This window comes from Rhyacophila brunnea, unplaced genomic scaffold (assembly GCF_057557595.1).
Source record: "Rhyacophila brunnea isolate RB1 unplaced genomic scaffold, BYU_Rbru_1.0 scaffold_1, whole genome shotgun sequence".
Classification (NCBI taxonomy): Eukaryota; Metazoa; Arthropoda; class Insecta; order Trichoptera; family Rhyacophilidae; genus Rhyacophila; species Rhyacophila brunnea.
In genome coordinates, this window is record NW_028232751.1 from 47,459,724 (window position 1) to 47,470,547 (window position 10,824).

The 10,824-nt window shown below is 30.2% G+C and overlaps 1 long non-coding RNA gene across 1 annotated transcript; it reads left to right on the forward strand.

Annotated features, from left to right (window-relative positions):
- Nucleotides 1-5,857: 5,857 nt before the first annotated feature.
- Nucleotides 5,858-7,532, forward strand: LOC147079870 (uncharacterized). The gene is made up of 3 exons (XR_015070726.1): nt 5,858-5,922; nt 6,320-6,511; nt 6,927-7,532. It is a non-coding gene; the product is annotated as an uncharacterized LOC147079870 (long non-coding RNA).
- Nucleotides 7,533-10,824: the final 3,292 nt, after the last annotated feature.

Here is a 10,824-nt window from a genome sequence, read left to right on the forward strand (position 1 = left end):
GATGTTGCATTACTATAAATGTTATCGAGGATGTTTATATCATAGCGTCTAGAAATTCCTTTGTTTTTTTTTGTGATTATAATATTATATAACAATATTAGAAACCTTTTTTAGATCACGTTTTCTGTGTAATTTGGATAGTAGAGATAACGAAATATAATCTAATTAACATATTATAACTACATGAGAATTAACATTAAGTACCTAGTGTTTTTCTATTTTTTTTTGTCTCGCTCAGTGCTATTTTTGTCTCTAAATACTTTTTCATATCATTTTATTTTTTCTTAAAATGAACATCTACCTAAGTACAGTCACAAAGTTTTTTTTTAATTGTAATATTTTTAATAGGTATACCTACATATTATGACATTAACGCCGCAGGCGAAAGCAAGGGTAACACCGCGAAATCTACTTTAAAACGTTGTATTATTCCCATTCTTTTCTTAATATTCTACTTTCTGCAGTGCATGACCTATCCACGTGTGACATTACTACAGATCCCCTCATTTCTCTTCAGTCTTGAATCCATGTAAAGTTTTCCAAATTTGCCATCCTGAAAGTATTTTTCAAACCAGTTACTAAGCGACGCATAATTCAAGTACCACTTCAATACAGACCTAATAAAAACAACATATACATGTATACCTTGATCGAATTAATGAGATCAATTCTTTGAATTCTAGATATTATGTTTTTCTCATTTATAATGGGAATTTTCAAAAATATATTATCAGAAGGTATTAGACGTGATTGTTTTAATTGAAAACATTTCAAGAGAATTAATTATGTATTATCACATTTTTTTTTATTAAAAATCTATTAAAATTCAACAAAGTTGCAAAATTTTAAATCGGTGAAAAAAATGCTTTTTAAAAGCTCTATTTAAAAAGTTTGAAGTAACAAGTAAGTTGTTAAACAGTGTTGGTTTGCAATTGAATCTGGATGGGAGAAATTATCAGAGTTTTTCTTCTCTGGAAACTTAACACTTTCCATTGGTTTATCGGAAAATTCACTTTTAGTTATGTACTAGTACTAGTAAAGTTATATTTCAACGTAAAACTCACTACATAGTTGTAGCTATATATTAGTATTATGTACGATATTCAATTCTATTTTTTTCTTCAAAGTCAATTGGTTCTACTTTGTTTTTTTTAGGTTTATTATGGAATTTTCTCTAGTAAAGTTGGGTTAAAACCGCTAAATATTTACAGTTAGTAACATTCATCGGACGATATTGACGTTGTATTATCAATTAGTCCAGCGGCATAGTTAAAATGTTCACTTCTGTATAAAAGCATAAAATTTTGAATGAATTGGCATATCTTAAGAGTATTTTTTTAATATATAGAGCCGCTTCAAAATTTACCCAAGAACTTCTAAGTTTCATAATAGTGGATTAAATAGAATATTCTATAATTTTATTATTAACGTCTGATTTGATATATATAATAATTAATAATTATATTTTTAAGTTAACTTGACATTTTACAATCGGAAATCAAGAGTGTGGTTAAAATTTTAATTTTATACAATTAATTACCTTCTGATTTGATTGATTTTCCGTGTAGATTGTTTTTTTATTTTACTAATTCAAAGTTAAACTTGATAATTTTATTTTATAATATTTTCTAGGACTTCCGAGGTTTTACAAAATTATTTATTATACATAATAAAGAATTTAACATTCTTATATTTTTTTTAAATATTAAGTTATGAATAAAATAATAAATAATAACAAAATATAACTAATGTTTAAATCCCCTCTATATCACTATTCATATTTATAATTATTTAACAATCAATATTATGTTTGTCACGGCAAATATTCCATGTTGAATTTAATTTAATTTAAATTGGTTACGACAGCTGGTATTTTTGTGAATACATATTTCTGTATAAAGGTTTATAGAAGTAACTTACTTTAGAATTAGTACTATCAACAAGACAGAATAGAAATATTTACAGCCCTTTCATGAAGGAATTTTGATCACTATGTGTTTTTTATGTACAGTGATTTATTGAGGAGTTCAGCATTTGCGCCTTTAGCGTTTTCGCGGATCGATCGATTGTCAAAAGTGCCAATTCTATTTCAGAAAATTGTGAAGTCATTTCTTAAAACTACTAGATATTTAAATCTCATTGAAAGGTACCAAGCTCTCATAAGACTGAATTCAAGACTATATGGAAACAAACCCTTTATAGAGAGAAATCTTAAATTTGGACAAAATATTGTGGATTTTTTGTATGTACATACTATTAGTAAAAATTGTTATAAATACAAGACAGTTTTATCAACCCCGGTTTGCAAATAAAGTTTATTTAATAACTAATCCTCTGAAAGTCGCGAATATAATCATATTTTTGTGATACGTTCATGATATTTAAAAAAATATATATTAACCATGGCCCCCAGGGGGGCCAGTGTTTCGAGTCAATCAGATAAATGTGATATACCTACACACATCTTAAATTTGCTCTAATAGTGAAAAAAGTCGCAAGACGAAAGAAGAAAAACTGAATACTTAATCAGCTAATTAGCTCATTTAGTGTTAATACCACGACTGGTGCATTTGGAATAGTTGGCCATTAGATATAATTAACATGTTATTTAAATGTTGTAATTAAAAGGTCACCAGTGATTGTGTTAAGCACTATGCCCAAAACCTCTTTCATTCAATATAATGTACCTATAATCGACATTGATCGTAAATAAAATATACGTTTTTTTTGTTTTTCTCTTTTTCTTTTCTCTGTTCTTTCTCATACTATTATGATTATTACAATGTAGCAATCATACCACTCACCCTTAAATAAGTGACACAATTTAATATGTATGTTTTGTCGTCAAAACATAACAATAGAGCGATAATGATAATGATCGTCAGTATTTTCTCAATCATAACTAGATCACTAGGGTCTGATATGATTTGTTAATTTCGACAATATCTCTTGTAATATATGTCATGTGTATACATTGAAAAAACAATCCATGAATCCCCACTCACTCATCAAGTCCATTACGCGACGCACCACTATTGTCATGAATTCTTCACTCGACATAGTCAACCGTTATTCCACTCGAATAAAGTCTCTCAGTTCATAATTATAATCAATCTTTTGATCATATCGATCTCACCAGTACATCATTCATTACCCACGATTATAATATCATGTTATTTTTATTGTATTTTTTTATCTATCAATATACGCACTACTCCAGACATCCATGCAACTACGACTTTCTCTCCTCAATCTCATCTACAAACCAAAACAAATAATTACAAGACAAAAAGAACTTTTTATGTACAAAGTTTTTAAATTTTCTGTTGAATTATTATGCTCAATATGCTCAAACTTGTACTACGATATGAAGTAAATAAAAAACAAATATGGAATACTGAAATATCATTTTGATTTCTATAGTAACGCACGTATATATTAATAATTTTGTTGCTAGGACCACCCCCGTAGCAACCAATAATAGTGGATTGGATTACAGATTTCTTCCGAAATAACTTTTCATACAAAACAGAATTAACTGAAAATGAATTCAATTCTACTTAAAGATGGCTAAAAGTATTAAAATAATGCATTGGCATCGTGTCCTGATATATTCTAAAGGTTTCCAATGTCTAGCTAGTCGGGAAGTTAGTAAAAAATCGATATACTGGATAAACAACCACCGGACAAACAATAATACGAGCTAATAAAAACGTTGTAAAATATTAACTTATCTGTTTATAATTTATTATTATTATTATTCGATTTTATTTTTTTCTGATAGTTTTCTATTTTACATAAACTTTACTTGTCATGCATAACACTTTTCTTTAATAAATATTGTAGAAGTATGGATTTATAATTATTGATATTATCTGTGTTTTCCTTAATAAAATAAACTAAGGATAAATTATCCAAATAAATAGTATTAAGGAATTGGGAGTCTCTGATGTTATAATCCTCCAACAAGGCAGGTAGGGACAATTTAAGATCGCACTATGGCTCTAGCTAACTAAGGATGTATTCCGCTTCCATAAAACATAAATATTATTATTAGCACGTAGCGAAATTCAGAGCTTATAAATTGCTGGCACACACATTACCAAAACTGCTAAAATACTCTCTTGTTTGTCGAGGTTCGCGGCTTAATATGATAAAATACCTAAAGCTTCAATTATTATTCCGGCAAAATTAAATTTCTCGTTAGAAATGCTTTTATGCATTCGAGTGCTTTGGTGAAATGTATCGATTGGTAATGAAACTACCTTAACGGGGAAGTGCTCTAAATTTTTCGGTTAGTTAAGTGTTTAACTCTAAATAATCAGTTAACTCTATGGGAATGATATTCATGTCATTATGACACAGTATCTTTTCTAATCGTATGAAAATATGTATACACGATAATATTATGCTTGTTTTGTATTTGTTGAATTATGGATCCTGAGGACAAAGAAGCGGAATGCAATAATTATTGATGTATTCGAAATGTAGGTTAGCACCGACTGCTTCTTTTTCTTCTTGGAAAGAGCACAAAATGAGCCAGCACTGAAGTCAATGGCCTCACCAAACTACATCTAGTACGTCCCGCACCACACCTGGTCTTCATCGGGCGTATCGCGGTACTTCTTTGAACTTCTATAGATGTATAATTGTATTTTTACTGCTTATGTATGTTTATATTATATATTTTCATTTTTATCTTTTTTATTAGTTTTTTCTTTAGAATAATGTTTCATGTCATGTTGTGAACGTCTTAAACTTATAATTTGGAATGTCCACAATATGTTAAAAAATAAATTTAAGTTGAAAAACCATACTATGGATGTGAAGTATCAGTATTTGTATAATTGAGAATGTCTCATCAACAAGTGTAATTTATCTGAATTTACATTACTTCGAGTTAAAAGTGCCCATGGGAGAGAACCACAGAGGCAAAATTAAAAAAAAATGTGTAATAAGTAACAAAATCTAATACAAAACTGCCAAACGCAATATAAGTCAAGTTTCTAAATAGAAGAAAATTGGCCTTTTTGGCGAACAAGTCGGACGGTCCGACAGCTGATTGAACTGACTTAAGTAGATTTTAGGACACCCACAGGTTTCCGTTGAACGGGTAACAAGACCAAACTCATAGAACCTGCAATCATTCAAATACTTGAAATAAAGGGACCTAGTTCACGATGTAATAAATGATGTACCTACCTACCTTTTAGTGAACTTTCTCGGGTTGCGAGGACCCAATTGGGAATCACTGCACTAATGTATTGGTGAAATGCAACAAACAGAATATTATATATAATATTAATATTGTCAAGAGAGAGCTTATCACCGGCTTTTGTTCGCGACGTTCTAATCAGTGCATTTAACAGAAGCTGTTTGACTAGGGCTTTCATTTTTGTTTTTGTTACGGTTTAAGGGCACACATGCTTACCTAGAGTTTCTGTTTTTTCATTTAAAGTTGAACTATGACATTGAATACTAGGTATGATTTTTAAAGTGAAAGTGATATTATGTTACATCTCTTTTACGCATGCTAATATGATTAAAAAGTTATTCTTTCTCTTTCTGTCACATTCGAATTTGATTACCGAAGTTTAAACATTTACTATGCGTATTAGCTGACGTGCTTCGTCGTTTACAAATTATAACATAAATTTAAAAAATATATGTATTTATAATATTAAATATATTTTATAATGTACACAGATTTTTTTAACAACTATATTATATATACTTTTATTTATTTGTCGCATATTTAAAATGTTCTTGCTATATTAAAATCTTTTTATTAGCCGGCCAAATAAATCCGTATTTTTGGCCATAGACTAATATAAAAATCTCTCTGCTGTCAAATATTATGTTTGCAAATTGCAAGGTACCTAAAACAATTGTGTTTTATATCAGGAATAAGAAACACTATCTGTAAGTACAATATTATGTTATTTATTACTATCGTAGTATTCTGTGTGTTTTGCATATATTATTCAAGTGTTTATTTATTGTTTTCTTAGTCTATACATGCTTTCAATGTTTCATAATTCCGACGTAATACAATCCTTTTTTTGAGGTTAGTTACATTCATTCCAGAATTATATAAAACCTGTGATTTCATATATATTATATTTGTTTGATATAATCTAAGGCGTTCTAGTTGTTATTAAACATGTTACCTACCTGATTACTTTATTTTAGTTAATCAATCTTTTTTGATGCTTTGTATTATCACTAATCCGTTTTAATTACCACTCTTCAAACAGTCGCCAACTATAAAAGATTAAAAATCACACTATTAACAGTTCCTATGTTATGTTTTTTGCAGATGGAGAAAATGTCTACCGAGATCTTTGCTTGTCGACGGTTTCATATGAATAAGATGGAATGAAATAAATCTTTTAATTAATAATGAAATAAATCCGGCTTTCGGCGTACGATTCGAACATGGCGTGATTTATGACGTCGACCATCAAGCATATACACCCATTTTATAGATTTAATAGTACAATTACACAAGGTAAATATAAAGTGACTAATGTTTAAAAAATAAAACAATTTTATAAAAACATTTTTGCACTAAATTTATTATCGATAATGATATAAAAGTTGCTATTTTGATTCGTAATATAAAATATAATATAATTGTGCATATCAGTTACTTGTATCATATTAGGTATGTCATTTGGTAGAGCTTACTCTCCAAGTCTTGTCTTTTTCAGCCTCAATATCACTTTGATATTAGAAAAATTGTCTTTCCAACACCAATGAAAGGTGCATGTATCTATACACACACATTTCAAAGGCTTTAAGTTTTCTAGATGCTGTATATTACTTCTTCTCTTCGGCTATATCCGCATCTTAGTTGCAGCATATGGATACAATGCGGCGCCTCCAAGAATCTCTGTCACTCTAGTTTTTTTGCATCGTTCCAGGTCATACTAGCAGCCCGTAACTCCGCCAGATATGCTATATAGATAGTATTTAGCGGCCATCCAGGACGCCGGAATCCGGTTGGCTTGAAGAACAGGCAAACCAGATTGGGATTCTCTTCAGGCACTCGCAGCACGTGGCCGGGCCAGGTACAAAGTTGCGTATTCACTCTCAGCGTGATGGGAGGCTATTTGGTGCGTTCTTTTATCTCCCGTTACTTCTAAAATTACCGCACACCCAGTATCCGTCGTAAACATCTGTTCTCGAAGCTCAGTATACGATTGCTCGGAGCCTTTGTAAGGTGCCATGACATAAAAACTAGTAAGATATTTAAAATAGCTGCTAGAATGAATACATTGTTGAAAGGAAATGAAAACTGATAATATGATATATCAATTAATTTGTCCATCTGAAGTTGTAGATATCAGTTAATAATTATGTGTTATACCAGTAATTAAATGCTGACTTCAAATGAAAATTGACAATTAAATATTGAAATAATATATTACCAGTTTTGATTTTTTTAAGTACTATACTATATCCATGGTTCATATTACAATGTCATAGTAAAACTTAGAAGAATAAAATATGTCGTAAGACGAAATCAATCTTGGGGTTTTAATATAAGTTAAATAAATAGTACACAGCTAATTTGTTATTACTTTGAATACATGCCATGTCTTTACATCAATAAAAAACAGAAAAACAATTTAATAATGTATAAATATTTATATAAGACTTAACAACGGCTGACATCTAGTTAGACACGATGACCTCCATTTAATTTCCTCTTATTTTAAAATTCACCAAGATATATCCTAATAAGTAGGTAAGTATATTACATTTGTACATATAATAAGTAAATCAAGTACTTAACATAAATAATTATACTGTAAAATTAAATTACAATTGAAGCAGTATATATGGACCCCACAGAGTAATTAACAATATAATAATTTATATAATTATATCGGGTATATACTATATTGACACATTTTAATGAAGTCTATTTTTCTTGGTACCTACGTTCAATGATAAATGTTGTTTTATATTGTAACATAAACAATGGTAATATGCATTGATCTTTCTGATTTTTAAACTGTGATATCTATTTTATATATCTATTGATTTCTATGTGTATTATTGATACATTATTTATTTCAAATACAATAATTTCAAAACTAACAGTAAATAATATATAGAAAGCGTCATGTTGTTTAGTTGGAAAATCTACTAGGAAATTCCATCCAATCCAAATCCAATCTTTACCAGGTGGGTACTTGTAGGTCAGTTATTTTTGGAATAAAATGAATCCCTTAAAAAATATGAAATAAGAATAGAATGATAAATATTTGTGAAAATTTACCAAATCAACATGTTTAACGTGAATATTTTCACACTAAAATGATAAATATTGTTAAGAAAATATACACAAACAGTACATTCAGAAGTTATGACGTTTAAAAGATCCCGCGAGTTAACTCGTGCGTGGCACTGATCAGTTATTAGGTGATATCAGTTATAATCATTTATGAGGAATGGTTATAAGCCATTGGCACAACCAATTTGGTTTTTGACCTTGAGAACAAAATGTACTTTTTACACGGAACCAAACCCCACGGCTGCAGAGACAAATGCTTATACAAAATATGGCACAGTGGAATCGCCAGCAAGATCTGTAGGTATCATTATTTAGATGTAAGTATACATATTATTTTGAATTTCATAAAATTACACTCGTTCTGGGTGTCTCGTAACAGTAAACTATATTAGTAAATTAGATATATCTTGATGAACTATAAAATAGTGATGTAATATAGACTTGTTGAAAATATATTAAGCATAATAAAATTTAAAATAAAAATTTAGAAATTCAGCCTTTCTGGTTCTCTAATATTCATAGATCTACTGGTTCTGGGATCTACTATTTCTGGCAGTAGACAATTCATATAAAAGTGATATATCTTTTTTTCAATCTTTTCAATCCAAAATGTCTCGTCTTTTTTGATTAATTCTATTTTAACAGGAAAATTATGTCCCGTCCAAACTCCAAATAAACAGACATCTTTCTTAGTAATATGAAGCTGCCCCTGAATCTGGAAGTACCAATCGTGATTTTTATCTATTACCATATTCCTGTCTTTATCTACTTTCCAAAATTTAATTTTTTTTCTGTACAATAGCTTCATTTGCACTTATTCCAGCAGCTGAGAAAGGACATTTTATTTCAATAATTGTATCATCATCGCTGATGCCATCTGGCGTTGCACCGATAAAATCATACACATCATCGATAAACAATCCACATCTCTCAATCTTAATTCGTTCTTGTACACTAAGCTGTTGTAAAGCTATTGATTCATTTTCTTTACCATATTTTACCGCTTTCACGTTGGCTAATGATTGGCTATATAATAAACGTTTTACCAAAGGCCCAAATTTTGTATTTTCTCGCCGCTTACACACCTTTCCAAAAACAGAGGCAGTAAGAAGGTTTCGTCGCCTTTCTAGCCATTCTGCACATTCAGATTGTAATACAGTGCGTCTTTCTATATCCCTCCTCTCATAGTTTGTCAGTTTGAGTTTTTTCAAAAAAGTTTCTTTTAACAATTGATATTGATTTTTGTCCATATCAGGTTTTTGGCAACTCTCTCCATAATCTGGATTAGATAAAGGAACAGAATGTATTGGTTTTCGCCAAGATTTTCCTATTTTTTTTTTATTTATTTTCAACCTTCTTGATTCTAAGCGATTTATGAAGGCTTTTGGGCTATTTTTATAAACTTGTTTTTGAATTGTGCAATGTAACTTATTTGTATTAAATGCGATTACCGCCGCTGCACATCGTCCCATGTACGATTGTCTTTGAGAGTAGTTAATTCTCTTGCCGCCTACAAATTTTGCAATCATGTTATTAAAAGATTCTGAAATATTAGTAGAAAAATTATAAATTAAACTTTTTGAATTTAGCACCAAACGAGAATTATATATCATTAATTGAGAAAATAGACTGCATTCTTTTAATGCTGGTACATAATTTACATCAAGCATGTCCTCTGTATTTGGTTCATTTGTACAAAAATATGGTAGACAAGAAGTATGGTCTCCAAAAACATGGTGCGGTCCATTAATAAAATCTTTTTTCAAAGCGATAACCTTTTCTTCGAAAGTACTATCTTGTAGTTTTCTATACTTGATTGCACCTATGACGGCTTTCCGCAGACGTCTTTTTCTTGACGCAATGATTTTTCTTACATTCAAGGGATATCTTGTGTCTTTGGTTAATGCCTCTATTTTGCCACAATAATTTCTAATTAAATGGTTTTTACATTCAACTTTCTCGACAGTTACATTTGGATATGGGTGACAATCAAGAATTTTTTTGTATGTGCTGGAATCTCCATCAGCAATCAATTTTGAATAAATCAATCCATGTGTATTAATAGATTCTTTAAAGCCTTCTAATATTGCTGTAGATTCCATTCCAGCTGACGGACCGGTGTAATTTAAAAAGCATTTATGTTGTTGAGCAGGGATATTTTTATTTTTAGCTTTGGCGCACAAATCGCAATATTTATTTTTCACTGACATGTACAAAATCTTTCCGGTTCTTTGACCAATGATCGTGGCAGCGCCAGATGCTGCGGAATAATTGCATCTGTATGAACGTTTCGACCAACAGCCGTCTGCAACAACTGATATCATGGGAATACCAGAAGAATCGACGTCACCATTTTCGATTGCAAGTTGTCGCTCTTCTTTCGCAGCGTTTTCCATACTCTTATTTTTGGTTTCTTCAAACCACTCGTACACCTTCTGTTGACTCTTTCTGTATGTTCTTGCTGTAATCGATGGAACGTCAATTGCTGAACACATTTCTTCCAGATTTGAAAATCCACT